Genomic DNA, 27,470 nt, shown 5'->3' on the forward strand with positions numbered 1-27,470 from the left:
GGGCCAAGTGTTGGCGTTAGGAGAAGGGTTAAGGGCTGGGGCTGTGCAGGGTTGGCATTAGGAGAAGGGTTAGGGGCTAAGGCTGTCCGGGGTTTGCGATAGGAGAAGGGTTAGGGGATTAAGGCCGTCCGGGGTTGGTGTTAGAAAAAGGGTTAGGGGCTGGGGCCGTCCGGGGTTGGCTTTTAGGAGAAGGGTTAAGGCTGGGGCCGTGCAGGGTTGGCGTTAGGAGAAGTGTTAGGGCTCGGCCCCCTCACGGGTTGGAGCCAGGGGCTGGCGTTAGGATAAGGGTTAGGGGTTGGGGCCGTCCATGGTTGGGGCTGTCTTTTGTTGGAGCTGTCTGGGGTTGCGGCCGTACTGGCTTGGCATTAGGAGAAGGGTTAGGGGTTGGAGCTGTCCGGGGTTGGGGCCATCCGGGGTTGGGGCCAGGGGTTGGCATTAGAAGAAGGGTTAGGTTTTGGGGCCATCTGGGTTTTGTGTTAGGAGAATGGTTAGGGGTTGGGGCCGTCCGGGATTGGCGTTGGGAGAAGGGTTAGGGGTTGGAGTTGTCCGGGGCTGGCATTAGGAGAACAGTTATGGTTCTGGTCGTCCAGGGTTGGTGTTAGGAAAAGGGTTAGGGGTTGGGGCCGTCCGGGGTTGGGACCGTCCGGGGCCGGGGCTGTCCAGGGTTTGGGCCAGGGGCTGACGTTAAAAGAAGGGTTAGTGGTTGGGGCTGTTCGGGGACGGGGCTTTCTTTGGCTCACGTTAGGAGAAGGGTTAGTGGTTGTGGCCATCAGGGCTTGGAGCTAAGAGAAGGTTAGGGATTGGTGCCATCCGGGGTTTGGGCCAAGGTTTGGCGTTAGGAAAAGGGTTATGACTTGGGTACGTCCAGCGTTGGGGCCAAGCATTGGCGTTAGGAAAAGTGTTAGGTGTTGTTGCTGTCTGGGGTTGGGGCCATCCGGGCTTGGTGTTAGGAGAAGGGTTAGGGTTTGGGGCCGTCAGGATTTTGGGTCAAGGTTTAGGGTTAGGGGGTTGGGTTGTCCAGGGTTGGGGCCAAGTGTTGGCGTTGGGAGAAGGGTTAGGTGTTGAGGACGTACAGGGTTGGCGTTAGGAGAAGGCTTAGGGGTTTGGGCCCATCCAGGCTTGGGGCCGTCCGATGCTGGAGCCGTCTGGGGTTCGGTCAGGGACTGGCGTTAGAAGAAGATTTAGTGGTTGGGGCTGTCTGGAGTTGGGGCCAAGGTTTGGCGTTAGGAGAAGGGTTAGGGGTTGGGGCCATCTGGGGTTGGGGCCAAGGGTTGGCGTTAGGAGAAGGGTTAGGTGTTCGGGCTGTCCAGGGTTGGGGCCAAGGTTTGGTGTTAGCAGAAGGGTTAGGGGTTGGGGCCGTCTGGGTTTGGGGCCAAGGTTTGGCGTTAGGAGAAGGGTTAGCAGTTGGGGCTGTCCGGGGTTGGGGCCAAGGTTTGGCGTTAGAAGAAGGGTTAGGTGTTTGGGCTGTCCAGGGTTGGGTCCAAGGTTTGGCGTTAGCAGAAGGGTTAGGGGTTGGGGTTGTCCAGGTTTGGGGCCGTACGGCGTTGAAGTTCGGAGAAGGGTTAGGGGATGAGGCCATCCAGGGTTGGGGTGGTACGGGGTTAACTTCAGGATGAGGGTTAAGGGATGTGGCCGTCTGGGGTTGGGGCCAGGGGCTGGCATTAAGAGAAGGGTTAGTTGTTTGTGCTTTTATAAATTGCTAAGTCCCAAAACAGGATTATAATCAAAATTTACAATTTATTAAAGCAATAGAGGTAAGCAGACAGCACTGGGTGCGCCTGGAGTCTCCGCTCCACCTAGACGCACACCAGTTACATCAACATGCTGATTTTTATGCTCCTAGACTAATACATATTCATTACTACTTCTAAAAAAAATAGGGTTATTATAATTAGTTCCCGGAATCTAAACCCTCCTACTGGAGCATGCATATCAGTCTCTGGTGGTCCCTCTGGGGGTCTCTGGGGGTCTCTCATGCTGACTACTCATAGTCTTCCTCTCAGCCTTTTTTTCTTGTCCTTCTCCTTTGTCCTTCTTGGCTGCATGTCAAAAGCTTACACAGCGTTCCCTGCAAGCTTTGTCTTTTAGCCGTCCTTCAGCTTTCCCCTTCTCCTTAATCTCCTGGCCAGATATCAGGGACTTGCATAGTGTCCCATGCAACAGTCATAATAGTTAGCAGTTGTTCTGAAACCCCCCAAATATCAGAGACTTCAAGGAAAAAACCTATAAATACATTTCCCTTCAAGCTCTCTATTGACACAAATTGGTAAAACATTCCTCACAATCCCTTATCGTCTTTTTAATATCCTCAATTCGTGTCTCTTTTTCAACTTTTGTCAGTAATAACTGGATTTAATCAGTCCGTTCTCGGAGGGTCCAATTCTTAAGCATCATAATTGACATATCCCCTTCCTTTTTTAATGAAGTCATTACAAATGTACTATTTATTATCCAGTGTATCAATAATGTAAAGCAAGGTATCATACAAGGTATGAATAATAACATCATTACACCACATAAAAATAACATCCTTTTATCCCATGGTCCACCGGGCAGCCATGAAAACAAATCCCAATCCATACCCTTCCAAGTTTGTGCTGGGACGTGGGCTAATTTTCTAATTTCTTTTGTTATCTGTTCAACCACTTTCCCATTATCATCAATTTCTAAGCAACAATTAGAATCATTTAGTTTCCCACACACACACACACACACACCTCTTCTGCTAGTAAATAGTCTAAAACCATTCTATGTTGAAAGATAACATTCCTCATCTGGGTGGACTGATCAGCTAAAAGATCCAAAGCCGTCGCTGTTTGATTGGTTATAATTTTGAGGACAGCTTGCAACCTAATTATTCGATTCAAATTATAAATAGGTTCTAGGGCTCCAGATATTACCTCATTCGGGTTCCAGGTAGCTGGTCCATAATACTGTATGATTCTTTCAGGGGGCCATTCATTTTCTCTCCATTTTTGAGCACTACCCCCGGCTAAGGAAGCATCAATAGATCATTTTTCTCTATTCAGATCATCATATAATTTTATTCCTAAATGATTTCCTTGTATTTGTGACAATAAAAAGAACAAGGGTCTTATGTACCCCACATAGCATATTCCTGACCAGTCCTTTGGTAGCCTTTTGTAGGCCTGTTTGCCACATACCCAATAATGTCCCTTTAGAGCCCACGTCCCATTTGGAAAAGGACCGTCCCATTCTCTTTTATTCCTTGGGGCGTGAAAATACAGAGTGTTTTTGTTACCAAGTGGTCCTGTTACAATGTCTGCCCCATTAGTACTCGTATATATACACTTCCAAGCTCCCGCACCAGATTCCCACTCACAATTACGACTAAGTTCTCCTTCACGGCTTGTCATATTACGAGATGACCAGAAATGTTTAAAGAACACTTGTCCCATTCTCATCTTACCACCTCCAGCGGTAGACTCTTACCACATGCTGCTCCCTAGTGGTGTTATCACGCTGACAACTCAGGATCTGAACATCGAATTGTCCCTTTGATTGTGCTCTTGCCATGGCTTTACATCCAGGTCCAAAAAATTCCTTATACGAGCATTTCAGCCAAGTCCTGTTTTTCAGCTGGACGTGTGTAGCGTTCCATTTTCCTTTACTTGCTGTACAGTTTATAGGTCCACATTCAGGATCAGTACAATCATATCCGGGAGATAGAGTCCAATTAAAAATGCTTTTTCCCACCTCTACTGTTCCTGTTCTGTTTAAACAGTATATACCCCACTCTGACGAGTGCAATTGCCATGGGCCTTCTTCCTCTTTCCAGAATTGTGTACCATTATGAACTTCACTCAAATTACTAACCCACCACTTAGGTTCAACCAGGCCAGCTACCCAGGGCCAACTTTCAGTTCCCCCTGGTCCCCCACAAACCCATCAATTGCTAAGGTTAAAAGTCTTGGCCACTTCCTCCCCCAGAATGAAAAAGTTATTCCTCCATTCTTGCCCATGGCTTAATTGCCCCTGTAAAAATAGTAACAGGAAGTATAACATCCTTCTGCGTCACCCAGGGGGTATCGTGGGGGTGTGAGAAATGCCTTCAATCAAGGGGTTGGGCCCACTTCCAGGATCTATTTGAGCTTGTGTTACCATTCAGCCTTTGAGGGTGATCCAGCTCCTGGAAAACTAATTACAATAGGTTTAAAAAATATCTTATTTATTATATACATATATCTTTGTTTGTTTTTTTGTTTCTTTTCCCTGGGACAACCTGGCTTTAGTATGGGAGAAGTCTGGTCGAGGCCCTCTCACTCGGCAGTCAATACTCGTAGGGATTGCCTCCCTCGGTAGACCATACACACCGCAGTGGAGGGTCCTGCCCCGGTCTTGCCTTCTCCCTTTCTTCCCTTCAGGCTTGTCCCCTTCATCTGGCATCCTTAATTTCTGCAGAGCCTTATTGCCAGAATATTAGTTCTTCTTTAGCTTTAATTTCAGTTCCCCAGGAGCGGACTCAACCCTCCAAACTTTGGTAGTTATTGGTCCTTTTACTCTGGATGCATGGGTCCAACCCCTTTCTGCTGTTCTCACAGCTCTTTCAGTAGTAAGTAAAACAAGGTACAGTCCCTCCCATCGGGGGTTCAATGATTCTTCCCTCCAAGTTTTTATTAAGACCTTGTCTCCTGGTTGTATCTTATGAATAGCAAATCCTAAAGGTGGTGTTTGAGCCATCATTCCAATTTCTCTTAGCTCTTGTAATCTCCTTCCAATAGTAATTACATATTTCTGGATACTACGATCCTCAACTACATTGTTCCCCAGAGGCATCCCCTGTGAATAAGGCATATCATATAACATTTCATATGATGATAATCCAGTCTCACTGTGTGGTTTAGTTCTTATGTTTAGAAGTGCCAATGGTAAGCATTTTGTCCAGGGCATTTGTGTCTCAGTCATTAATTTAGCCAATTGTTGTTTTATTGTTTGATTCAGTCTTTCTACTTTCCCTGAGCTTTGTGGGTGCCACGGAGTATGGTATTCCCACTGAATACCTAATGATTAACATAATAATTTTATTATTTCAGAAGTAAAGTGTGTGCCCTGATCAGAATCAATGTACTGGATTATCCCATATCTAGGTATCAGGTGTTCTAATAGAATTTTTACCACCATTTGTGCCGTAGCTCGTGCTACGGGATAAGCTTCTACCCATTGTGTTAAATGATCTACTATTACCAATACTTTATCCTCCCTACCTCGGGCAATTCAGTGAAATCAACTTGTACTCTCTCGAAAGGCCTATAAGCTCTTTTCCTGCTTGTCGAAACACTTTCTTATTTATCTTCTGACAAGTTAAGCAACCTTGTGTAATTTGCTTTGCTATTTCAAAAACCCCTATGCAACCAAATTGTTTTAGTAAATGATTTCTTAATGCTTTTGTACCCCAATGTGTTTGTGTATGCAAACGTTCCAATATTTGCCTTGCATAAGCTTTTGGTAATATCTCTCCCCCGTCTGGCAATGTCCATTTTCCTTGTTCTAATTTAGCACCTATTTTCTCCAGTTTTGTCTGTTCTTCAGGGGTAAACTTTTTTTCTTCTCCCTCTCGCCTTTCTTCCTCCTGTACTATATTAATTTTAGCAGCCTGAGTTCTCAAGGCTGCTTCCTGAGCTTCTTTATCTGCTAGATTATTCCCTCTGGTGTGGTAATCTAATCCCTTTTACATGTACCACTGCTATTTCTTTTGGTTCTCTTAATGCCCTTAAAATTTTTATTATTAATTCTTAATGTATAATATTCCTCCCTTGAGTATTAATTAAACCTCTTTCTTCCCAATTTTTTCCAAAGGTATGAACCACCCCATATGCATATTTAGAATCTGTATATATACATGTAGTTCCACTTTTCCCCTTTAATAGTTCCAGAGCCCTACATAGGGCATACAGCTCACAAGCCTGAGCTGACCATGATGGACTCAAGGGTCCTGATTCCACAGGTTCCAGGTGTTTATTAATTATTGCATATCCTGATTTTCTTTTTTCCTCCACTACTCGGGTGGAGCCATCTATGAATAGTGCTTCTCCTTTCTCCAACTCAGTATCCCTTAAATCTGGTCTTACTTTAGTCTGGGTCTCAATTACCTCCAAACAGTTACGTTGTAATTCCTCTGATGGTTTTCTGAACAAAAATTGTGCTGGACTCTGAGCAGAGGTTACCCTTAGTTCTAAGTCAGGGGAGTCAATTAGTATAGCTTCATACTTTAGGATCCGGCTGTCTGTTAACCATTTCTCTGCTTTATGTTGTAAGACACTTCTGACATTGTGTGGAGTATACACTTTTAAGGGAGCATTAAAGGTGATCTTTCTAACTTCCTCTATTAATAAAGCCATAGCGACCAAAGCTTGGTTACAAGCAGGCCACCCTCTACTTACTGGATCAAGTAACTTAGAACAATACACCACGAGTTTCTTAATTCCTGCCCAGTCTTGAGTAAGAACTCCATATGCTGTCTGGTTTGATGTGTTCACAAAGAGATAAAAAGTTTTTTCCAGATCTGGAAGGCTCAATACAGGTGCTTGTATTAATGCCTCTTTTATTTCCTCAAATTTTTGATCATCTTCTGCAGACCACTTCAGTTGGTTATTAATTAATTTCTCATATAAGAATTTAACTTTTTCACTGTAGCTTTCAAGCCATGGTCTACAATATCCTAATAATCCCAATATTTGCCGGATTTCCTTTTTAGTTTGTGGGGGTCTTAAGGATAGGATCCCAGATACCCTGTCAGGATCTAACTTCTTTTTTCCCCTACTTAACCAATGTCCTAAGTATTTTACTTCCTGTTCCACAAATTGTAATTTTGATCGAGACATCTTTATTCCCTTTTCTTCCAGGAAATTTAACAATTTAATAGTAGCTTCTCGGGTTCCCTCTTCAGTTTCTCCTGCTACTAATAGATCATCCACATATTGCAGTAATTTTACCTCCCTGGGTAATGTAAAATCTTGTAAAACTTTTTTTAAAGTTTGTCCAAATAGATTTGGTGACTCTGTAAACCCCTGTGGTAGCACGGTCCACCTTAATTGTTGTTTCCGTCCTGTTTCAGGGTCCTCCCACTCAAAGGCAAAATAATCTCTGGATTCCTCATCCAGAGGGCAGGCCCAAAAAGCATCTTTCAGGTCTATTACACTATACCAAGTATGTTTGGGAGAGATATGACTTAGTAAAGTATAGGGATTTGCCACCACAGGGAATTTAGTGATTGTTCGCTGATTTACAGCTCTCAGGTCCTGTACCATTCTGTATGACCCATCCGATTTCTTTACAGGGAGGATGGGTGTATTATGAGGTGACATACATGGTTCTAGAGTTCCTTTTTCGAGAAGTCTGTCAACTATAGGTTTTAATCCTTTTCGACCCTCCATTGGTATAGGGTATTGTTTAATTCGAATTGGATGATGTAGATCCATTATTTGAACATTTATGGGGTCCATTTCTATTTTTCCAATTTCCCCTTCCTTATACCACACTGAAGGGTTAATGAATTCTTCATCTTTTTGTGTCAAAGTGTATAAATTTAATCTGCAATTTATCCCCTTGGCTTTGAATGCTTCAGTTTAATTTTAAAACCAAATCCCTTCCTAGTAAATTGTACTCCGCTTCAGGGAGCAAAAGTAAACCATTAAGACAATTTTTTTTTCTCTGTTTCTACTTCTACATCTTTCAAAACAGGTACCTTAAAGGGCTCTCCTTTTGCCCCTATTACAGACATATAACTCTTCCCTTCTTCTATTCCTTTTGGAAGTTTTTGAATAGTGGATTTTTCAGCCCCTGTGTCTACTAAAAATAAGACTTCCTCTTTATGGGGACCAATTAATAGTTTTATCAAGGGCTCTGTTGATGTTGAAGTCCCCAGAAGATATAGCCCCTGACACCCCTATTCTTCTTTGAATATTTTCTCATCTTTTTCCCACTTACGACAGTTCCTCTGAATACGTCCCTTTTTGTTGCAATAGTAACAGACGTGAATTGTGAATCTCTCTCGACAAGGCTGCCCCCTAGGGTTTTTTTCTATTCCTTCTTCCCTCCTCTCTCTGGACGAGGTCTTTTTCTGACTTTCTCTTACTGCTGCTACAAAGATCTTGGCTTTTGCTTTTTGTTTTTCTTCATCTCTTCTAACATATGCTTTCTGTGCTTCCCTAAATAATTCTTCTACTCCTCTGTCTTGCCAGTCTTCCAGCTTTTCTAATTTTCTTCTTATGCCCCCCCAGGATTTAGCTACAAATTGTCTTCTAAGGAGTGCGGTTCCAACCACTGTATTCGTAATAATTCCCGAATACATTTGTAGGCTTTTCCTTAATCTCTCCAACCATTCTGTTGAAGATTCATCTTTCCCTTGTTGTTCATTAAATGCTTTATTAATGTTTTGTCCTCGTGGAACTGCTTCCCTTATTCCCTGTATGATTAATGTTCTCAAATCCCTCATATTCTGTCTTCCTTGGGGTTGTTGATGATCCCAGTGGGGATCCGCATTTGGCCATTTTTGGTCTCCTGGGGGTCCTGCTTGATTCTGTCTTTCCCAAATCCTCATTCCAGCTTGCCTAATCATTCCCCTTTCCTCAGCAGTAAATAAGATTCTTAAAATGGACTGTATTTCTTCCCAGGTATAAGTATTAGGGCCTAGGAATTGGTCCAGTTTTTCAGCTACTCTGAGGGGGTCATTTAATAGGATCCCCATTTCTTTCTTAAAATTCCTTACATCTGTGGTATTTAAGGGGACTGCCACGAACCCGATGCCTCCCTGATTGCCTCCGAGGTTTACCTCTCTTAAGGGATATAGAGAAGCTCTCTCAGATACGGCAGTCCTACTTCTTATACATGCAGCCGGAGGTCCGTCTAATTCCGGTGCTGTTAGTGGTGGAGGCAGGGACAACGGTGGTACTGCTGGAGATATTACGGCCACCAGAGGGGGAGCCTCCAGGGATGTATTGTTAGGATATAGAGGTGGTAAATTATCCAATGGCTCCCATTCATCATCTTTTTCTTTTTCATGTTTTTCTTCTTCTTCAAAATTCTCATTTGTTTTTAGTGTAAATATTGAAGCTGGACGTTAAATCCTAATCCATAATCCTGCATAATCACTTTCTTCCCGGCAAAAAGGTTTTTTTGAATTAACATGTATATTTAAGGCCTGGCAGATCCAGTCTTCAAAAGATCCAAAAACAGGCATGTGTCAACAGGCATGTGGTCTTAAAGGCTCCTTTGGTCATTCTATCATACAATACTGAACCGTTTTTAATTTACTTTTTCCCTTTCTGGGGCCCCTATCGTTCCAATTTCCAATCATTATTCCTAATGGACTTTCTGGTGGTATATCTGGTATTTCGCTCCCTTCCTTCTGGTCCCTGGTCTTTGACTTTGTCTGACCCATCTAGGAATTTTACTATGGCAATTCCCACAGCCCCTTGGTTACCTTAGTAAGAGTGTCTTGCAGGGGATTTAGGACCTATTACCCACCCACGGATCCTATAGGAATCGCCTCAGTCCTTCACCGGCCAAGTCCCTCATGGGAGATTGGAACCGCGGTTAGAAGACCTCCAAATTCGCTTCGGAACTGAGTTCCGTCTCAGTCACACTCTTACACACACAGGCAACCGAATCCCACCCAACCAGATGGTATATGCCTTAAATACTTATGACTCCGTCGTCTTCGTCCGGATCTTCGCACGCAGAATTATGGGCGAAAAACAGTGCTGCAGCCAGCAAGGGAGCTCATCAAAATCAAAATCAAAATCAAAATCAAAATCAAAATCTTTGCTTACCTTTATTCAGGTACAAGATGGCATTGGTTCCGGACAGGAGCCACGAAATGGTGGGACGCCTCTCCTAGATTAAAATCCAGGAACCAAAACCATCCCAGACAAGCCCCCAAGTTGTTATAAATGGCTAAGTCTCAAAATAGGATTATAATCAAAGTTTACAATTTATTAAAGGAATAGAGGTAAGCAAACAGCGCTGGGTGGGTCTAGGTGGAGCGGAGACTCCTGGTGCACCCAGTGCTGTTTGCTTACATCTATTCCTTTAATAAATTGTAAACTTTGATTATAGTCCTATTTTGAGACTTAGCCATTTATAACAGTGCCATCCGGTGTTGGGGCTGTTCGGGGTTGGGGCCGTCTGGGCTTGGCGTTAGGAGACGGGTTAGGGTTTGGGGCCATCCGGGTTTGGGGCCAAGGTTTAGGGTTATGGGTTGGGGATGTCCAGGGTTGGGGCTGTACGGAGTTGGTGCCAGGGGCTAGCGTTAAGAGAAAGGTTAGTGGTTGGGGCCGTCTGGGGTTGGGGCCAGGGGCTGGATTAAGGAGAAGGGTTAGGGGTTGGGGCCGGCCGGGATGGGGCCGTCCAAGCTTGGGGTAGTCCGGGGTTGGGGCCAGGGGCTGGCATTAGGAGAAGGCTTAGGGCTTTGGGCCATCCGGGGTTGGGGCCGTCCAGGCTTGGCGTTAGGAGAATGGTTAGGGTTTGGGGTCATCGGGGGTTGGGGCCGTCTGGGGTTGGAGCTAGGGACTGGCATTAGAAGAAGGGTTAGGGGTTGGTGCCGTCCTGGGTTGGGGTCAGGGGCTGGCTTTAAGAGGTGTCCAGGGTTGGGTCTGTCTGGGTTTGGGGCCATTAGGGGTTGGCGATAGGAGAAGGGTTAGGGTTTGGGGCCGTCCGGGGTTGAGGCCGTCCGGGGGTTGAGGCCAAGGGTTGGCGTTATGAGAAGAGTTAGGGTTCAGGGCCGTCTGGGATTGGGGCTAAGGGTTGCCATGAGGAGAAGGGTTAGGAGATGGGACCGTCCTGGGTTGAGGCCAAGGGTTGGCGTTAGGAGAAGGGTTAGAGCTTGGGGCCATCCGGGGTTGGGGCCATCCGGGATAGGGGCCATGGGCTGGCGTTAGGATAAGGGTTAGGACATGGGGCCGTCTGGGGTTGGGGCAGTCCAGGGTAGGGCCTGTTGCAGTTGGGGTGAGGGGATGGCGTTAGGAGAAGTGTTAGGGGTTGGGGTCCTCTGGGGTTGGCGCCAGTGGCTGGCGTTAGGAGAAGGGTTAGGGGTTGGGGCTGTCCGAGGTTGGGGCCAGGGATTGGCGTTAAGAGAAGGGATAGGTGTTGGGGCCGTCTGGGGTTGGGGCCAGGGATGTGCATTAGGCGAAGTCTTAGGGCTTGGGGCTGTCCGGGGCTGGGGCCAGGGGCTGGCTTTAGGAGAAGGGTTAGGGGTTTGGGCTCACTGTGTTTGGGGCCCACTGTGTTTGGGGCCAGGGGCTGGCGCTAGGAGATGGGTTAGGGTTTGGGGCCGTCCGGGGTTGGAGCCAGGCATTGGCGTTAGGAGAAGGGTTAGGGGTTGGGGCCATCCAGGTTTAGGGCCAGGGGCTGGGCGTTAGAGGCAGTGTTAGGGATTGGGGCCGTCCGGGGTTGGAGCCAAGGGTTTGCGTTCTGAGAAGGGTAAGAGGTTGGGTCCAAGGGTTGCCGTTAGGAGAAGTATTAGGGGTTGAGGACCTCTGGGGTAGGGGCCAGGGGCTGGCGTTAGGAGAAGGGTTAGTGCTTGGGGCCATCTGGGGATGGGGCCAAGTGTTGCCATTAGGAGAAGGGTTAGGTTTTGTGGCCATCCAGGGTTGGGGCCAATGTTTAGCGATATGAGATTGGTTAGGGCTTGGGGCTGTCCGGGGTTGGGGCCAAGGGTTGGCGTTAGGAGAATTGTGAGGGGTTGGGGCCAAGGATTGGCGTTATGAGAAGGGTGAAGGGTTGGGGCCTTCTGGCCTTGGGGCCGGGGATTGACATTAATAGGAGAAGGCTTAGGGGTTGGGGCCGTCTGGGATATTGGCCAGGGGCTGGCTTTAGGATAAGGATTAAGACTTGGGGCAGTCCGGGGCAGTGGCCAGGGGTTGGCTTTAGGAGAAGGGTTAAAGGTTGGGGACGTCCAGGGTTGGGGCCAGGTGCTGGCATTAGGAGACATGTTAGTGGTTTGGGCCGTCCGGGGTTGGGGCCAGGGGTTGGCATTAGGAGAAGGGTTAGGGGTTAGCGACCTCCGGGGTTGGGGCCATGGGCTGTCATTAGGAGAAGGGTTCGGGGTTGGGGACCTCGGGGGTTGGGGCCAGGGATTGGTGTTAGGAGAAGGGTTAGGGCTTGGGGCCATCTGGGTTTGGGCCAGGGTTTGTGTTAGGAGAAGGGTTAGAGGTTTGGGGCCGTCCGGGGTTGGGGCCCGGGATTGGTGTTAGGAGAAGGGTTAAGGTTTACAGCCGTCCGGTGTTGGGGCCACGGGTTGACGTTATGAGAAGGGTGAAGGGTTGGGGCCATCTGGGGTTGGGGCCAGGGATTGGCGTTAGGAGAAGGGTTAGGGCTTGGGGCCGTCCGGGGTTGGGGCCAAGGTTTGCCGTTATGAGAAGGGTTAGGGGTTGGGGCCAAGAGTTTGTTTTAGGGAAAGGTTAGGGGTTGTGTCCGTCCGGGGTTGGGGCCAAGTGTTGGCATTAGGAGAAGGGTGAGGGGTTGGCACCATCCACGTTTGGGGCCAAGGTTTGGCGTTCTGAGAAGGTTGAGGTGTTGGGGCCCACCGTGGTTGGGGCCAGGGGCTGGCATTACGAGAAGGGTTAGGGGTTGGGGCCGTCCAGGGTTGGGGCCAGGGTTTGGCGTTAGGAGAAGGTTTAGGGCTTGGGGCCAAGAGTTGGTTTTAGGGAAACGTTAGGGGTTGGGTCCGTCCGGGGTTGGGGCCAAGTGTTGGCATTAGGAGAATGGTGAGGGGTTGGTGGTTATCCAGGTTTGAAGGCAAGGTTTGACGTTCTGAGAAGGGTGAGGGGTTGGGTCCAATGGTTGGCGTTCTGAGAAGTGTTAGGGATTTGAACCAAGGGTTTGCGTTCTGAGAAGGGTGAGGGTTTGGGGCCAAGGGTTGGCCTTAGGAGAAGGGTGAGGGGTTGGGGCCGTCTGGTGTTGGGACCAGGGGCTGGGCGTTAGGAGAAGTGTTAGGGGTTTGGGGCCATCCGGTGTTGGGGCCAAGGATTGACGTTATGAGAAGGGTGAAGGGTTGGGGCCATCTGGGGTTGTGGCCAAGAGTTTGTTTTAGGGAAATGCTAGGGGTTCGGTCCTTCTGGGGTTGGGGCCAAGTCTTGGCATTAGGAGAAGGGTGAGGGGTTGGGGCCGTCCAGGGTTGGGGCCAAGGGTTGACGTTATGAGAAGGGTGAAGGGTTGGGGCCATCTGGGGTTGTGGCCAAGAGTTTGTTTTAGGGAAATGCTAGGGGTTCGGTCCTTCTGGGGTTGGGGCCAAGTCTTGGCATTAGGAGAAGGGTGAGGGGTTGGGGCCGTCCAGGGTTGGGGCCAAGGGTTGACGTTATGAGAAGGGTGAAGGGTTGGGGCCATCTGGGGTTGGGGCCAGGGATTGGTGTTAGGAGAAGGGTTAGGAGTTGGGGCCATCCAGGGCTGGGGCCAGGGGCTGGCATTAGGAGAAGGGTCAGGGGTTGGGGCCAAGAGTTGGTTTTAGGGAACGGTTAGGGGTTGTGTTGTGGTGGTTTTACCGTGCTGGGCAGCTAAACCCCACAACCGCTCTCTCACTCCCCCTCCTTTAGATAAGGAGGGGGAGAAGTAAAGCAAAGAACAACTCACGGGTTGAGATAAGGATAATTTAATTAAAGGGAAATAATTATAATAATTAAATAAAGACTACCATGAACTAAACAATTTAACTAAGGGGAAATAAAAGGGAAAGGGGAAAAAGGGAGGAAAACAAACAAACAAAATAAATGAAAGCTATATGGAAGTGCAGAGGAAAGAAATTACTCTCTACTTCCCACAAATGAGCGATGATTGACCACGTCCTTGAAGCAAGGCCTCAACGCACGCAGCCGGTGTTCGAGAGGAGGACCGACGTCTTCTCAACGAGAGCCCACCCCTCCCCTCTTCTTCCTGTTTCCACCTTTTATTGCTGAGTGTGACACCACATGGTATGGAATATCCCTTTGATTGGTTTAGGTCAGCTGCCCTAGTGATGTTTCTCTCCTCACTTTTTTGCCCACCCCCTAGGAGGGTTAGAGAAAGGCCCAATGCTGTGCCACTGCTGCTCAGCAGTAGACACAACACTGGTGTGATAACACTGCTGTTCCAACTACAAGTACAGAGTACGGCACTGAATGGGCTGCTGCCAGGAAAGTTAACATTCCAGCCAGACCCAGTACATGTGTCTGTCCGGGGTTGGGGCCAACGGTTTGCATTAGGAGAAGGGTTAGGGGTTGGGGCCGTCCAGGTTTGGGGCCAAGGGTTGGCGTTAGGAGAAGGGTTAGGGCTTGGGGCCGTCTGGGGTTGGGGCAAAGGCTTGGTGTTAAGAGATGGTTTAGTGCTTGGGGCTGTCCGGGTTTAGGGCCAAGGGTTGGCATTAGGAGAAGGGTTAGGGCTTGGGGCCGTCCAGGGTTGGGGCCAAGGACTGGCGTTATGAGAAGGGTGAAGGTTTGGGGCCGTCCGGGGTTGGGGCCAAGGGTTGGCGTTAGTAGAAAGGTTAGGGCTTGGGGCCATCTGGGGTTGGGGCCAAGGATTGGCGTTAGGAGAACTTTAAGGTGTTGGGGCCAAGGATTTGCGTTTGGAGAAGGTTAAGGAGTTGGGCCAAGGGTTGGCGTTAATAGAATGGTTAGGGGTCGGGGCCGTCCTGGGTTCGGACCAAGGGTTGGCGTTAGGAGAAGGGTTAGCGTTTGGGACCGTCTGGGGTTAGCGTTAGGTGAAGGTTTAGGGGATGGGGCCGTCCAGGGTTGGCGTTAAGTGAAGGGTTAAGGGTTGGGGCCGTAGGGGGTTGGGGCCGTCCGGGGTTGGATCTCTCCAGGGTTGGACACTTCTGGGATTGGCGTTTGGAGAAGGTTTATGGTTTGGGGTCGTCCAGGTTTGGGGCCAAGGATTGGCGTTAGGAGAAGGGTTAGGGATTGGGGCCCTTCAGGACTGGTGCTGTCCAAGGTTTGGGCTGTCTGGGGATGGGGCCAGGGGCTGGCGTTAGGAGAAGGGTTAGGGGTAGGGGCCGTCCAGGGTTGGGAGCCTCCGTGGTTGGGGCCAGGGGCTGGTATTAGGAGAAGGGTTAGGGGTTTGGGGCCGTCTGAGGTTGGGGCTGGCCGGGCTTGGTGCCAGGGGCTGGTGTTAGGGGAAGTGTTAGGGGTTGGGGCTGCCAGGGTTGGCGTTAGAATAGGGTTATGGGTTGGGGCCGCCTGGGCTTGGGCCATCTGGGGTTGGGGCCATGGTCTGGCATTAGGCGAAGGGTTAGGGTTTGTGGCAGTCCGGGGTTGGGGCCGTCCGTGCTTGGGGCCGTCCTGGGTTGGGGCCAGGGGCTGGCGTTAGGAGAAGGGTTAGGGGTTAGGGCCGTCCGGGGTTTTTTGTTAGAAGGGTTAGGGTTTGGGGCCATCCAGGTTTGGGGCCAAGGATTGGCATTAGGAGAAGCGTTAGGGGTTGGGGCCGTCCGGGGTTGAGGCCGTCTGGGGTTGGCCTTAGGAGAAGTGTTAGGGGTTGTGGCCTTCCAGGTATGGCGTTAGAAGAAGGGTTAGGGCTTGGGGCCATCCGGGGTTGGTGCCGTCTGGGGTTGGGGCCAGGGGCTGGCGTTTGGAAAAGGGTTAAGTGTTGGGGCCAAGGAATGGTGTTAGGACAAGGGTTAGAGCTTGGGTCTAAGAGTTGGAGTTAGGAGAAGAGTTAGGGTTTTGGGCAAAGGGTTGGCGTTCGGAGAAGGTTTAGGGGTTGTGGCTCTCCGGGGCTGGGGCCAAAGGTTGGCTTTAGGAGAAAGGTAAGGGGTTGGTGCCATCTGGGGTTGGGGCAAAGGGTTGGCATTAGGAGAAGGGTGAGGGGTTGGGGCCATCTGGGTTTTGGGTCAAGGTTTGGCGTTCTGAGAAGGGTGAGGGGTTGTGGCTCTCCGGGGCTGGGGCCAAAGGTTGGCTTTAGGAGAAAGGTAAGGGGTTGGTGCCATCTGGGGTTGGGGCAAAGGGTTGGCATTAGGAGAAGGGTGAGGGGTTGGGGCCATCTGGGTTTTGGGTCAAGGTTTGGCGTTCTGAGAAGGGTGAGGGGTTGGGGCCATCCGGGGCTGGGGCCAGGGGCTGGCATTAGGAGAATTGTTAGTGTTTGGGGCCGTCCGGTGTTGGGGCCAGGAGCTGGCATTAGGGGAAGGGTTAGGGCTTAGGGCCGTCCGGGGATGGGGCCACGGGTTGGCATTAGGGGAAGGGTCAGGGGTTGGGGCCAAGAGTTGGTTTTAGGGAAAGGTTAGGGGTTGTGTCCGTCCGGGGTTGGGGCCAATGGTTTGCATTAGGAGAAGGGTTAGGGGTTGGGGTCATTCGGTGTTGGGGCCAATGGTTCGCATTAGGAGAAGGGTTAGGGACTGGGGCCGTCCGGGGCTGGGGCCAGGGGCTGGTGTTAGGAGACGTGTCAGTGTTTGCGGCCGTCCGGTGTTGGGGCCAGGGGCTGGCATTAGGAGAAAGGTTAGGGGTTGGGGCGAAGGGTTGGTGTTAGGACAAGTGTTAGGGTTTTGGGCGAAGGGTTGGCGTTCGGAGAAGGTTTAAGGGTTGTGTCTCTCCGGGGCTGGGGCCAAAGGTTGGCTTTAGGAGAAAGGTAAGGTGTTGGGGCCATCTGGGGTTGGAGCCAGGGGTTGGCTTTAGTAGAAGGGTTAGGGGTTGGGGCCGTCAGGGGCTGGGGCCAGGGGCTGGAATTAGGAGACATGTTAGTAGTTGGGGCCGTCTGGGGTTGGGGCCATGGGCTGGCATTAGGAGAAGGGTTCGGGTGTTGAGGGATTTCTTGAAACAGCAAAAATCCCATGGCTTGCTGTAGCTGAGCAAACCAAGCTACCAGGGCAACTATGAGAAGTTCCCATGACAGTGTTCCCACATCGCCCAATTGAGGAATTCAGGAAAATATTGTTACCAGTAGCTGGCCTCAAGGACAAGGTCTATGTGACTGCTAATCACAAGGAGGTTGTTTTCTTGCAGGTGGGGTTGTTTTCTTGTAGCTGTTTGTCTGAGTGCTTTTGACCAATAATCTTGTGTGAAACACTGTCCACCCCTGTTAAGTTCTCTATAAAAGTTAGGCTATTCGGGCAATAAATTGGAGCATGATCTGACTCTACTGGTGTCTGTCGTGCTTTCGGCTGTGCTTCCTGCAACATATGGCGCCCGAACAGGGACCCCTGAACAGGACCCGAACAGGACATCGCAGCGGCGCCGGGACAAACATCGCAGCGCAGCGGGACACTAGTGGCTCCGGCACATCGGAACGCAGGGGAACCAGGAAACCAGCGGCGTCGGGACCAGCGGCGCCGGGACCAGCGGCGCAGGGGACCAGCGGCGCCGCGACCTCGCCGCGCCGCCGGGACATCGGAGCGCCCATCCGACCGGCGCTGGAGCAGACCAGACACCGACCTGGAAACACTGTACACAGGCCTCACGGTGAGACGCGGTACTCCCGGTGAGAGATGCGGGACGCGGAAAACGGAATAGCGGTGAGACGCGGAATCGCGGTGGGACGTGGGAAACGGAATCACGGTGGGACGCGGAAAACAGAATCGCGGTGGGATGCGGAATCGCGGAGGGACGCGGAATCGCAGTGAGACGCGGGAAACGGAATCGCGGTGGGACGCGGAAAACGGAATCGCGGAGGGACGCGGAATCGCAGTGGGACGCGGGAAATGGAATCGCGGTGGGACGCGGAATCTCGGAGGGACGCAGAATCGCGGGGGGACGCGGAAAAGGGAATCGCGGAGAGACGCGGAGTCGCGGGGGGACGCGGAAAAAGGAATCGCGGAGAGATGCGGGAAATTTGAAGTAATCGCATGAAATTGAAGTAATTGCGGTGCGATACGGGACATCCGAGATCGAGTTGCTACGGGAGACCAGAGGCGTCAGTGGACAACGGCAGCCGACCCTCACCGTGTGGCGAGTCGGCACAGAGCAGAGGGACGGACATCAGGACCCTGCAGCCTGCCTGACGTAACCATGGATGCAGCAGCGGCTGTGCTGCTTCTCTCTGGCATTCTTTTTATAAGAAGTTTATCTTGCAATGCAAAAAAGACTATTCGTCCCCAGATCGGTGTTATAACTATGTTTCTGGATAAGATTCCGTGGGGTTGCCACATTCTACAGATTACTAGTGACAATTTAGCTCTATTGCGGGGCAGGAGTGCAGAGACACAGATTACACTGCCAAATGACCACCGGCAGGCTTGTTCACAAACAGCTTCTAGGGTTGCAGCTGGCACGGCCTGCAGCCGTAAAGCAGACATGACACTCTCTTTCCTAACTAGTAATCATGTGTCTCATCCAGTTGTGGTGAATGGTCAGTGGCAAAAAGAAAAGGGGGAGAGCAAGGGGCGACAAAGACAGAAACGGTACCAGGAGGATGCCACTGACACTGACGGCACAGGTAATAGGAGTAGTATAAGTGACACAGGTGCGGAGCGGTGGCAGGCGCTGCTGCTCTGTGGGGCACTCTGCCTGCTGCTCGCCCTCGCCTGCCTGTGCACTGCCGCCAACAGTGCAAGAGTAAAATGTGAAGACTGCTCAGATGGCAGTGATGAGAGTGCTTGTGTGAAGAAGACGTGTGCTGAACCTGACTTTGTGTGCAACAGTGGTCAGTGTGTGCCAAATCGATGGCAGTGTGATGGGGATCCGGACTGTGAAAATGGGTCTGATGAGAGTGCTGATCTGTGTCATATGAGAACATGTCGGGTAAATGAAATTAGCTGTGGTCCTGTCAGTCCAGCGTATCCCGGTGTCCTGGAAATGTGATGGTGAAAAGGACTGTGACAGTGGAGAAGATGAAGAGAATTGTGGCATTGTGACTTGTAGTGTAGCAGAATTCACATGCAGTAGTGGGCAATGTATTTCCAAAAGCTTTGTCTGAAATGTTCAAGATGACTGCAGTGATGGTAGCAATGAGCTGGAGTGTGCACCTCCTACCTGTGGTGTTCATGAGTTTCAGTGCAAGAGTTCTACCTGCATCCCTATCAGCTGGGTGTGTGATGATGATGCTGACTGCTCCGACCACTCGGATGAATCTTTGGAGCAGTGTGGCCGCCTGCCTGCACCTCCAGTGAAGTGTTCTACGAGTGAGGTGCAGTGCGGCTCAGGTGAATGTATCCACAAGAAGTGGCGATGTGATGGAGATCCTGATTGCAAGGATGGAAGTGATGAAATTAACTGCCCTTCTCGGACCTGCAGGCCAGACCAGTTCAGATGTGAAGATGGGAACAGTGTCCATGGGAGTAGGCAGTGCAGTGGTGTGAGAGACTGTCTGGATGGCACTGATGAAGCAAACTGTAACAATGTTATTCAGTGCTCTGGACCTGGCAAATTCAAGTGCAGAAGTGGAGAATGCATAGATATCAATAAAGTGTGTAACCAGCAGAGAGACTGCAAGGACTGGGGTGATGAGCCCCTGGAGGAATGCATCATAAAGGAATGTGACTGTCCAGCTGGGTTTGAGTTTGTAGACAAGAGAAACTGTGGAGACATTGATGAATGTCAAAACCCTGGTATCTGTAGTCAAATATGTATCAACCTGAAAGGTGGCTACAAAAGTGAACGTAGCCGTGGATATCAGATGAATCCTGCTACAGGAACCTGGAAAAGGCCATACCGGTACAAAAACACAAATAACACCTGTGATTACAATGACGCTGCTAAGCAGGACTTAGGGGTTTATAGCATGGAGACAAGGGGTAACAACTACAGTGTTTGGAACAATTGTACAGCTTTGGCCTTACCTCCTGATGTGCTTCTGATTTGTGGGGATGGGGCCTGGCAAGGTATCCCTGCAAATGCTATCAGATGTCCATGTTACTTAGATAAACTCATTGTATTTGCTCCTAGCTTGTTACAGTTGCGTGAGATCACCAGACATAAATGGGCATTGCTTGCATGGGATTGCAATGATAATGTTGAATTGTGTGGGGTTGCAGCTAGAGCGGCATTAGCAATTTCAGTGCCTGGAGTGGCATCTGCAGCCGCACGTAACAACTTAGAAAATTTGGTATGCTGGGCCGAGAGGCAAGCCTATGCCACGACAGAGATACTTGAGGAGATGTTACCAGATCAAAATAGTCTGCGACATCTGCTTTTACAGGATCAAGCTGCTATTGACATCTTGCTTTTGGCTCAAAGGAATGGGTGTGAGGACTTTAAGGGAATGTACTGTTTAAACCTTTCTGATCATAATGAGTCAATTCACAAATCCATTACTTTCCTGAAAGAGCACATGAGAAAGATTCAATATGGTATCAATCCTTTCAATCAATGGTTCACTGACTTGTTTGAAACAAAGTGTAGATGGTTGCTGGGTTTAATCACAAGGGGATTAAGGATTTGGTTTATGGTGGTAATCATCGTTGTATGTTGTAAGTATAGCTAAAGAGTTACTTGTAAAACTGCTGTGTCGGGCTTGGTTTGCTCAAAAGAAGAAGGGGGAATTGTTGAGGGATTTCTTGAAACAGCAAAAATCCCATGGCTTGCTGTAGTTGAGCAAACCAAGCTACCAGGGCAACTATGAGAAGTTCCCATGACAGTGTTCCCACATCGCCCAATTGAGGAATTCAGGAAAATATTGTTACCAGTAGCTGGCCTCAAGGACAAGGTCTATGTGACTGCTAATCACAAGGAGGTTGTTTTCTTGCAGGTGGGGTTGTTTTCTTGTAGCTGTTTGTCTGAGTGCTTTTGACCAATAATCTTGTGTGAAACACTGTCCACCCCTGTTAAGTTCTCTATAAAAGTTAGGCTATTCGGGCAATAAATTGGAGCATGATCTGACTCTACTGGTGTCTGTCGTGCTTTCGGCCGTGCTTCCTGCAACATTCGGGGTTGGGGACCTCGGGGGTTGGGGCCAGGGGTTGGCGTTAGGAGAAGGGTTAGGGGTTGGGGACCTCGGGGGTTGGGGCCAGGGATTGGTGTTAGGAGAAGGGTTAGGGCTTGGGGCCATCTGGGTTTGGGCCAGGGTTTGCGTTAGGAGAAGGGTTAGAGGTTTGGGGCCGTCCGGGGTTGGGGCCCGGGATTGGTGTTAGGAGAAGGGTTAGGGTTTACAGCCATCCGGTGTTGGGGCCACGGGTTGACGTTATGAGAAGGGTGAAGGGTTGGGGCCATCTGGGGTTGGGGCCAGGGATTGGCGTTAGGAGAAGGGTTAGGGCTTGGGGCCGTCCGGGGTTGGGGCCAAGGTTTGCCGTTATGAGAAGGGTTAGGGGTTGGGGCCAAGAGTTTGTTTTAGGGAAAGGTTAGGGGTTGTGTCCGTCCGGGGTTGGGGCCAAGTGTTGGCATTAGGAGAAGGGTGAGGGGTTGGCACCATCTACGTTTGGGGCCAAGGTTTGGCGTGCTGAGAAGGTTGAGGTGTTGAGGCCCACCGTCGTTGGGGCCAGGGGCTGGCGTTACGAGAAGGGTCAGGTGTTGGGGCCATCTGGGGTTGGGACCAGGGTTTTGCGTTAGGAGAAGGGTTAGGGGTTGAGGCCAAGGGTTAGCGTTAGGAGAAGGGTGAGGGATTGGGGCCAAGGGTTGGCGTTAAGAGAATGGTTAGGGGTTGGGGCCGTCCTGGGTTCGGGCCAAGGGTTTTCGTTAGGAGAAGCATTAGGGGATGGGGCCAAGGGTTGTCTTTAGGGGAAGGGTTAGGGGTTGGGGCTGTCGGGGGTTGGGGCCGTCGGGGGTTGGGGGCCTCCGGGGTTGGGGCCATCCAGTGTTGGGGCCACTGGCCGCTGTTAAGAGAAGGGTTAGTGGTTAGCGCCAGACGGGGTTGGAACCGTCCGGCATTGGGGTCGTCCGTGCTTGGGGCCGTCATGGATTGGTGTTAGGTGAAGGGTTAGGGGTTTGGGCCCTCGGTGGTTGGGGCCATCTAGGGTTGGGGCCATCTGGGGTTGGGGCCGTCCATGCTTGGGGCCGTCCTGGGTTGGGGCCAGGGGCTGGCGTTAGGAGAAGGGTTAGGGGTTGGGGCCGTCCGGAGTTCACAGAATCACAGAATCACAGAATTTCTAGGTTGGAAGAGACCTCAAGATCATCGAGTCCAACCTCTGACCTAACACTAACAGTCCCCGCTAAACCATAGCCCTAAGCTCTACATCTAAACGTCTTTTGAAGACTTCCAGGGATGGTGACTCCACCACTTCCCTGGGCAGCCTGTTCCAATGCCTCACAACCCTTTCAGTGAAGAAGTTCTTCCTAACATCTAACCTAAAACTCCCCTGGCTCAACTTAAGCCCATTCCCCCTCGTCCTGTCACCAGGCACGTGGGAGAACAGACCAACCCCCACCTCGCTACAGCCTCCCTTGAGGTACCTATAGAGAGCGATAAGGTCGCCCCTGAGCCTCCTCTTCTCCAGGCTGAACAAGCCCAGCTCCCTCAGCCGCTCCTCGTAGGACTTGTTCTCCAGGCCCCTCAACAGCTTCGTCGCCCTTCTCTGCACCCGCTCAAGCACCTCGATGTCCTTCTTGTAGCGAGGGGCCCAAAACTGAACACAGTACTCGAGGTGCGGCCTCACCAGAGCCGAGTACAGGGGGACGATCACCTCCCTAGCCCTGCTGGTCACGCTGTTCCTGATACAAGCCAGGATGCCGTTGGCATTCTTGGCCACCTGAGCACACTGCTGGCTCATATTCAGCCGACTATCCACCATCACTCCCAGGTCCTTCTCTGCCTGGCAGCTTTCCAACCATTCCTCTCCCAGCCTGTAGCTCTGCTTGGGGTTATTGCGCCCCAGGTGCAGGACCCGGCACTTGGCCTTGTTGAACTTAGTTGAACTTAGTTGGGGCCAAGGATTGGCACTAGGAGAAAGGTTTTGGCTTGGGGCCGTCTGGGGTTGGGCCCGTCTGAGGTTGGGGCCAGGGGCTGACCTTTGGAGAAGTGTTAGGTGTTGGGGCCCTCCGGATGGGGCCAAGGATTGGCGTTAGGGGTTGGGGCTGTCCAGGTTTGGGTCCCTCCGAGGTTGGGACCAGGGGCTGGCATTAGGAGAAGTGTTAATGGTGGGGTCCATCCAGTGTTTGGGCCGTACAGGGTTGGGGCCAAAGGCTGGCGTTAGGAGAAGTGTTAGAGTTTATGGCCTTCCAGCGTTTGGGCCGTCCGTGCTTGGGGCCGTCCTGGGTTGGGGCCAGGGGCTGGCGTTAGGAGAAGGGTTAGGGGTTGGGGCCGTGCGGGCTTGGCGTTAGAAGAAGGGTTAGGGGTTGGAGCCGTCCGCAGTTAGGGCCAAGGATTGGCATTAGGAGAAGGGTTAGGGGTTGGGACGATATGGGCTTGGCGTTAGAAGAAGGGTTAGGGGTTGGAGCCGTCCGCAGTTAGGGCCAAGGATTGGCATTAGGAGAAGGGTTAGGGGTTGGGACGATATGGGCTTGGCGTTAGAAGAAGGGTTAGGGGTTGGGGCTGTCCGGGTTTGGGGCCAAGGTTTGGCCTTAGGAGAAGGGTAAGGGGTTGGGGCCATCTGGGGTTGGGGCCAAGGGTTGGTTTTAGTAGAAGGGTAAGGGGTTGGTGCCAAGGGTTAGTGTTTGGAGAAGGGTTAGGAGTTAGGGCCAAGAGTTGGCGTTAAGAGAATGGTTTGGAGTTGGGGCCGTCCAGGGTTAATGTTAGGTGAAGGGTTAAGGGTTGGGGCCGTTGGGGGTTGAGGCTGACTGTGGTTGGGGGCGTCTGGTGTTGGGGCCGTCCGGGGTTGGGGCCACTGGCCGGTGTTAGGAGAAGGGTTAGTTGTTAGCGCCAGCCAGGGTTGCGGCCGTCCGGCATTGGGGTCGTCCGTGCTTGGGGCCCTCATGGGTTGGTGTTAGGTGAAGGGGTCCATCTGTGGTTGGGGGCCATCCGGGGTTGGGGCCAAAGGCTGGCGTTAGGAGAAGTGTTGCAGTTTATGGCCGTCCGGGGTTGGGACCGTCCCTGCTTGGGGCAATCCTGGGTTGGGACCAGGGGCTGACGTTAGGAGAAGGGTTAGGGGTTGGGGTCGTCTGGGGTTGGGGCCAAGGGTTGGCGTTAGGAGAAGAGTGAGAAGTGGGGGACAAGGGTTGTCATTAGGAGAAGGCTTAGGGCTTGGGGCCAAGAGTTGGCGTTAGGAGAAATGTTAGGGTTTTGGGTGAAGGGTTGGCGTTAGTAGAAGTTTTAGGGGTTGTGGCTGTCCGGGGCTGGGGCCATGGGTTTGCGTTAGGAGAAGGGCGAGGGGTTGGGGCCAAGGTTTGGCGTTAGGAGAAGGGTAAGGGTTGTTGCCATCTGGGGTTGGGGACAAGGGTTGGCATTAGGAGAAGGGTGAGGTGTTTGGTCCGTGCGGGGTTGGAGCCAAGAGTATGCGTTATGAGAAGTGTGATGGGTTGGGGAAATCCGGGGTTGGGGCCAAGGATTGGCGTTAGGAGAAGGGTCAGGAGTTGGGGCCATCTGGGGTTGGGGACATCCGGTGTTGGGGTCATCTGTGGTTGGGATCACTGGCCGGCATTAGTAAAATGGTAAGTGGTTAGGGCCAGCCGCTGTTTGGGTGGTCTGCGGTTGTGGCCATGTGTTGGTTTTAGGAAAAGGTTAGGGGTTGGGGCCATCCAGAGTTGGATCTCTCCGGGGTTGGGCCCGTCCGGGCTTGGTGTTTGGAGAAGGTTTATGGTTTGGGGCCGTCCGGGTTTGGGGCCAAGGATTGGCATTATGAGAAGTGTTAGGGGTTGGGGCCATCCAGGTTTGGGGCCCTCTGGGGTTTGGGCCAGGGCTGGTTTTAGGAGAAGGGTTAGGTGTTGTATCTGTCGAGGGTTTGAGCCGTCCAGGACAGGCGCAAGGGGCTGGCGTTAGGAGAAGGGTTAGGGGTTGGTGCCATCCGGGGTTTGGGCCGTCCGGGGTTGGAGCAATGCGCTGGCATTAGTAGAAGTGTTAGGGGTTTGGGCTGTCCGGTGTTGGGGCCATCCGCGGTTGGCATTAGAATAAGGTTAGGGGTTTGGTCCATCTGGCCTTGGGCCATCCGGGCTTGGGGCCAGGGGCTGGCATTAGCAGAAGGATTAGGGGCTGGGGCCGTTCGGGGATGGGGCCAAGGATTGGCATTAGGAAAAAGGTTAGGATTTGGGGCCGTCTGGGATTGTGGCCCTCCGGGGTTGGGGCCAGGGGCTGGCATTAGGAGACAAGTTTATGGTTTGGGGCCAAGGATTGGTATTAGGGAAAGGGTTAGGAGTTGTGGCTCTCCAGGGTTGGGGCCAAGGGTTGGTGTTAGAAGAAGGATTAGGGGCTGGGGCCATCCAGGGTTTGGGGCCAAATGCTGGCATTAGGAGAAGTGTTAGAGTTTATAGCTAGCCAGGGTTGGGGCCGTCCTGCGTTGGGGTCGTCCGTGCTTGGGGCCCTCATGGGTTGGTGTTAGGAAAAGGGTTAGGGGTTGGGGCCTCCGGGGGTTGGGTCCTTCGGTGGTTGGGGGCCTCCGGGGTTGGGGCCATCCGGGGTTGGGGCCATCTGGGGTAGGGGTCACTGGCCAGCATTAGTAGAAGGGTAAGTGTTTACGGCCAGCCGATGTTTGGGCGGTGCAGGGTTGTGGCCATGGGCTGGTGTTAGGAAAAGGGTTAGGAGTTGGATCTCTCCGGGGTTGGGCCCATCCGGGCTTGGTGTTTGGAGAAGGTTTATGGTTTGGGGCCATCCGGGTTTGGGGCCAAGGATTGGCGTTATGAGAAGTGTTAGGGGTTGGGGCCATCCAGGTTTGGGGCCCTCCAGGATTTCGGCCAGGGGCTGGATTTAGGAGAATTGTTAGGGGTTGTGTCTGTCCACATTTGGAGCCGTCCGGGGCAGGCACAAGGGGCTGGCATTAGGAGAAGGATTAGGATTTGGGGCAATCCGGGGTTTGGGCTGTCCGGGGTTGGGGCCATGGGTTGGCATTAGGAGAAGGGTTAGGGGTTTGGGCTGTCCGGGGTTGGGCCCGTCCGCAGTTGGCGTTATAATAGGGTTAGGGTTTGGGGCCGTCTAGGCTTGGGCCGTCCGGGGTTGGGGCCATCGGCTGGCATTAGGAGAAGGGTTAGGGTTTGGGGCCATCTGGGGTTGGGGCCAAGGTTTTGCATTAGGAGAAGGGTTAGGTGTTGGGACCATCTGGGCTTAGCAGTAGGAGAAGGGTTAGGGTTTGCTGCCATGGCGCCCAACGTGGGGCTCGAAAGGTTGAGATAATGGCAGATCTGACCAGAGTGTGTTAAACTAAAATTGGTGTAAGTATTAGACCTGCTTAATAGTCACTTGTCATAATGCTGATTGCTTTAATCTCAACTCTGCTGTGCCTGTTTTCCAAATTGAGTATTATAGCACATTATTTTCCGTATTTGCTCTCTGTCATGTTGTTTATCCTCTCCGGGCCCTGGTCTCAGATCATTATGGTACTGAGTGTTGTAGCAATGGCTTATGAGACGATGAGATATCTGGTCATGACTCTAACTTGTACTATACTATGTACTCAGTAACATCGTCGACTCTGTACTTTGGAAACTGTATCCTGGAAACTATTAGCAATTATACCTATTGTTTTTTTCCATTAGGGAGTCAATCTGTGGAGGGGAAAGGGGAAGATATTTTTTCTTACTTGATTACTCTCCCTTTCTCCTTCACCACCCCTGTATCCTCCTGGATCACTATGCCTTCCTCCTTCACCACCCTCTTATCCTCCGAGCTTGTTACAATAGCTCTCCAAGATATTGAATATCCTTGGGATACTCAGACCAGCATGGTCTTGTTGTTCTGCCTCCTGAATGCGCTTCAGATTCTGCTTAAAGTTAAACAACTACTTAGGAAGCTCATCCGGAGATCTGCCCGGAGGCAGTATAGTTGTGGGTGGCAGGGAGTATGGGAGGATATGGGCAGGCATCTAGAGCAGTTGGCACCCCCAGTGTTTTGGAAATTCACCCCTGAACAACTGCAAAATCCTCAAAAACTGGCAGAATGCTTGAAAAAAAGGTGCCATGATTCTGGCAGTTCCAAAGTGACACAAATCATTGTAACGTGCTGGGGCCTGGCTCATGTCTATCGAGCTGCCACTGATACTACTATCAACTTAGTGACAGACCCTGCGGCCACTCCAAGCCCTGTGACAGATCCAACGGCCACTGTGACCCCTACGGTGGACTCTGCAGCCGCTCCAGTCCCAGCTCCTGCAGCCACTCCTGTTCCAGCTCCTGCAGCTGCTCCAGTTCCAGCTCCTGCAGCCGCTCCAGTCCCAGCTCCTGCAGCCACTCCATTTCCAGCTCCTGTAGCTGCTCCAGTTCCAGCTCCTGCAGCCGCTCTAGCTCCGGTTCCTGCAGCTGCTCCAGCTCCAGTGGCTGGGTAAGAGAAAAGAGCTGTAACAGTGCAAGTTGACCCTGCAGAGGGTATTCCAACCTCTGTGGCAGACCCTGTAACAAGGTCAGAGAAACGAGCAGTAGCAGTGCAAGCTGCCCCTGTAGAGAAGGTGAAAAAATGGTATAGAGATTCAGGTCGTTTAGAACGCAGAGAGTCTTCTGCCAAATCTAGGTAGAGAGACGACGGAGACGACGACGACGCTGGGCCATCAAGGATTCAGGAGGAGGAAGATGAGGATGCCGAAAAATCAACAGTAACTACCCGAAGCATAA

General features: G+C 51.3%; 1 pseudogene across 1 annotated transcript in view; it reads left to right on the plus strand.

Annotated features, from left to right (window-relative positions):
• The first annotated feature begins 17,095 nt into the window (after window positions 1-17,095).
• LOC309889511 (very low-density lipoprotein receptor-like) overlaps window positions 17,096-27,470 on the plus strand; it is a 72,556-nt pseudogene continuing 62,181 nt past the window's right edge. Inside the window, exons 1-2 of the transcript in view lie at window positions 17,096-17,375; window positions 18,349-19,565. The product of the transcript in view is annotated as a very low-density lipoprotein receptor-like (transcript). The remainder of the gene's footprint in view (window positions 17,376-18,348; window positions 19,566-27,470) is intronic.

This window comes from Aythya marila (genome assembly GCF_965140915.1).
Source record: "Aythya marila genome assembly, chromosome: W".
NCBI classification, from domain to species: domain Eukaryota; kingdom Metazoa; phylum Chordata; class Aves; order Anseriformes; family Anatidae; genus Aythya; species Aythya marila.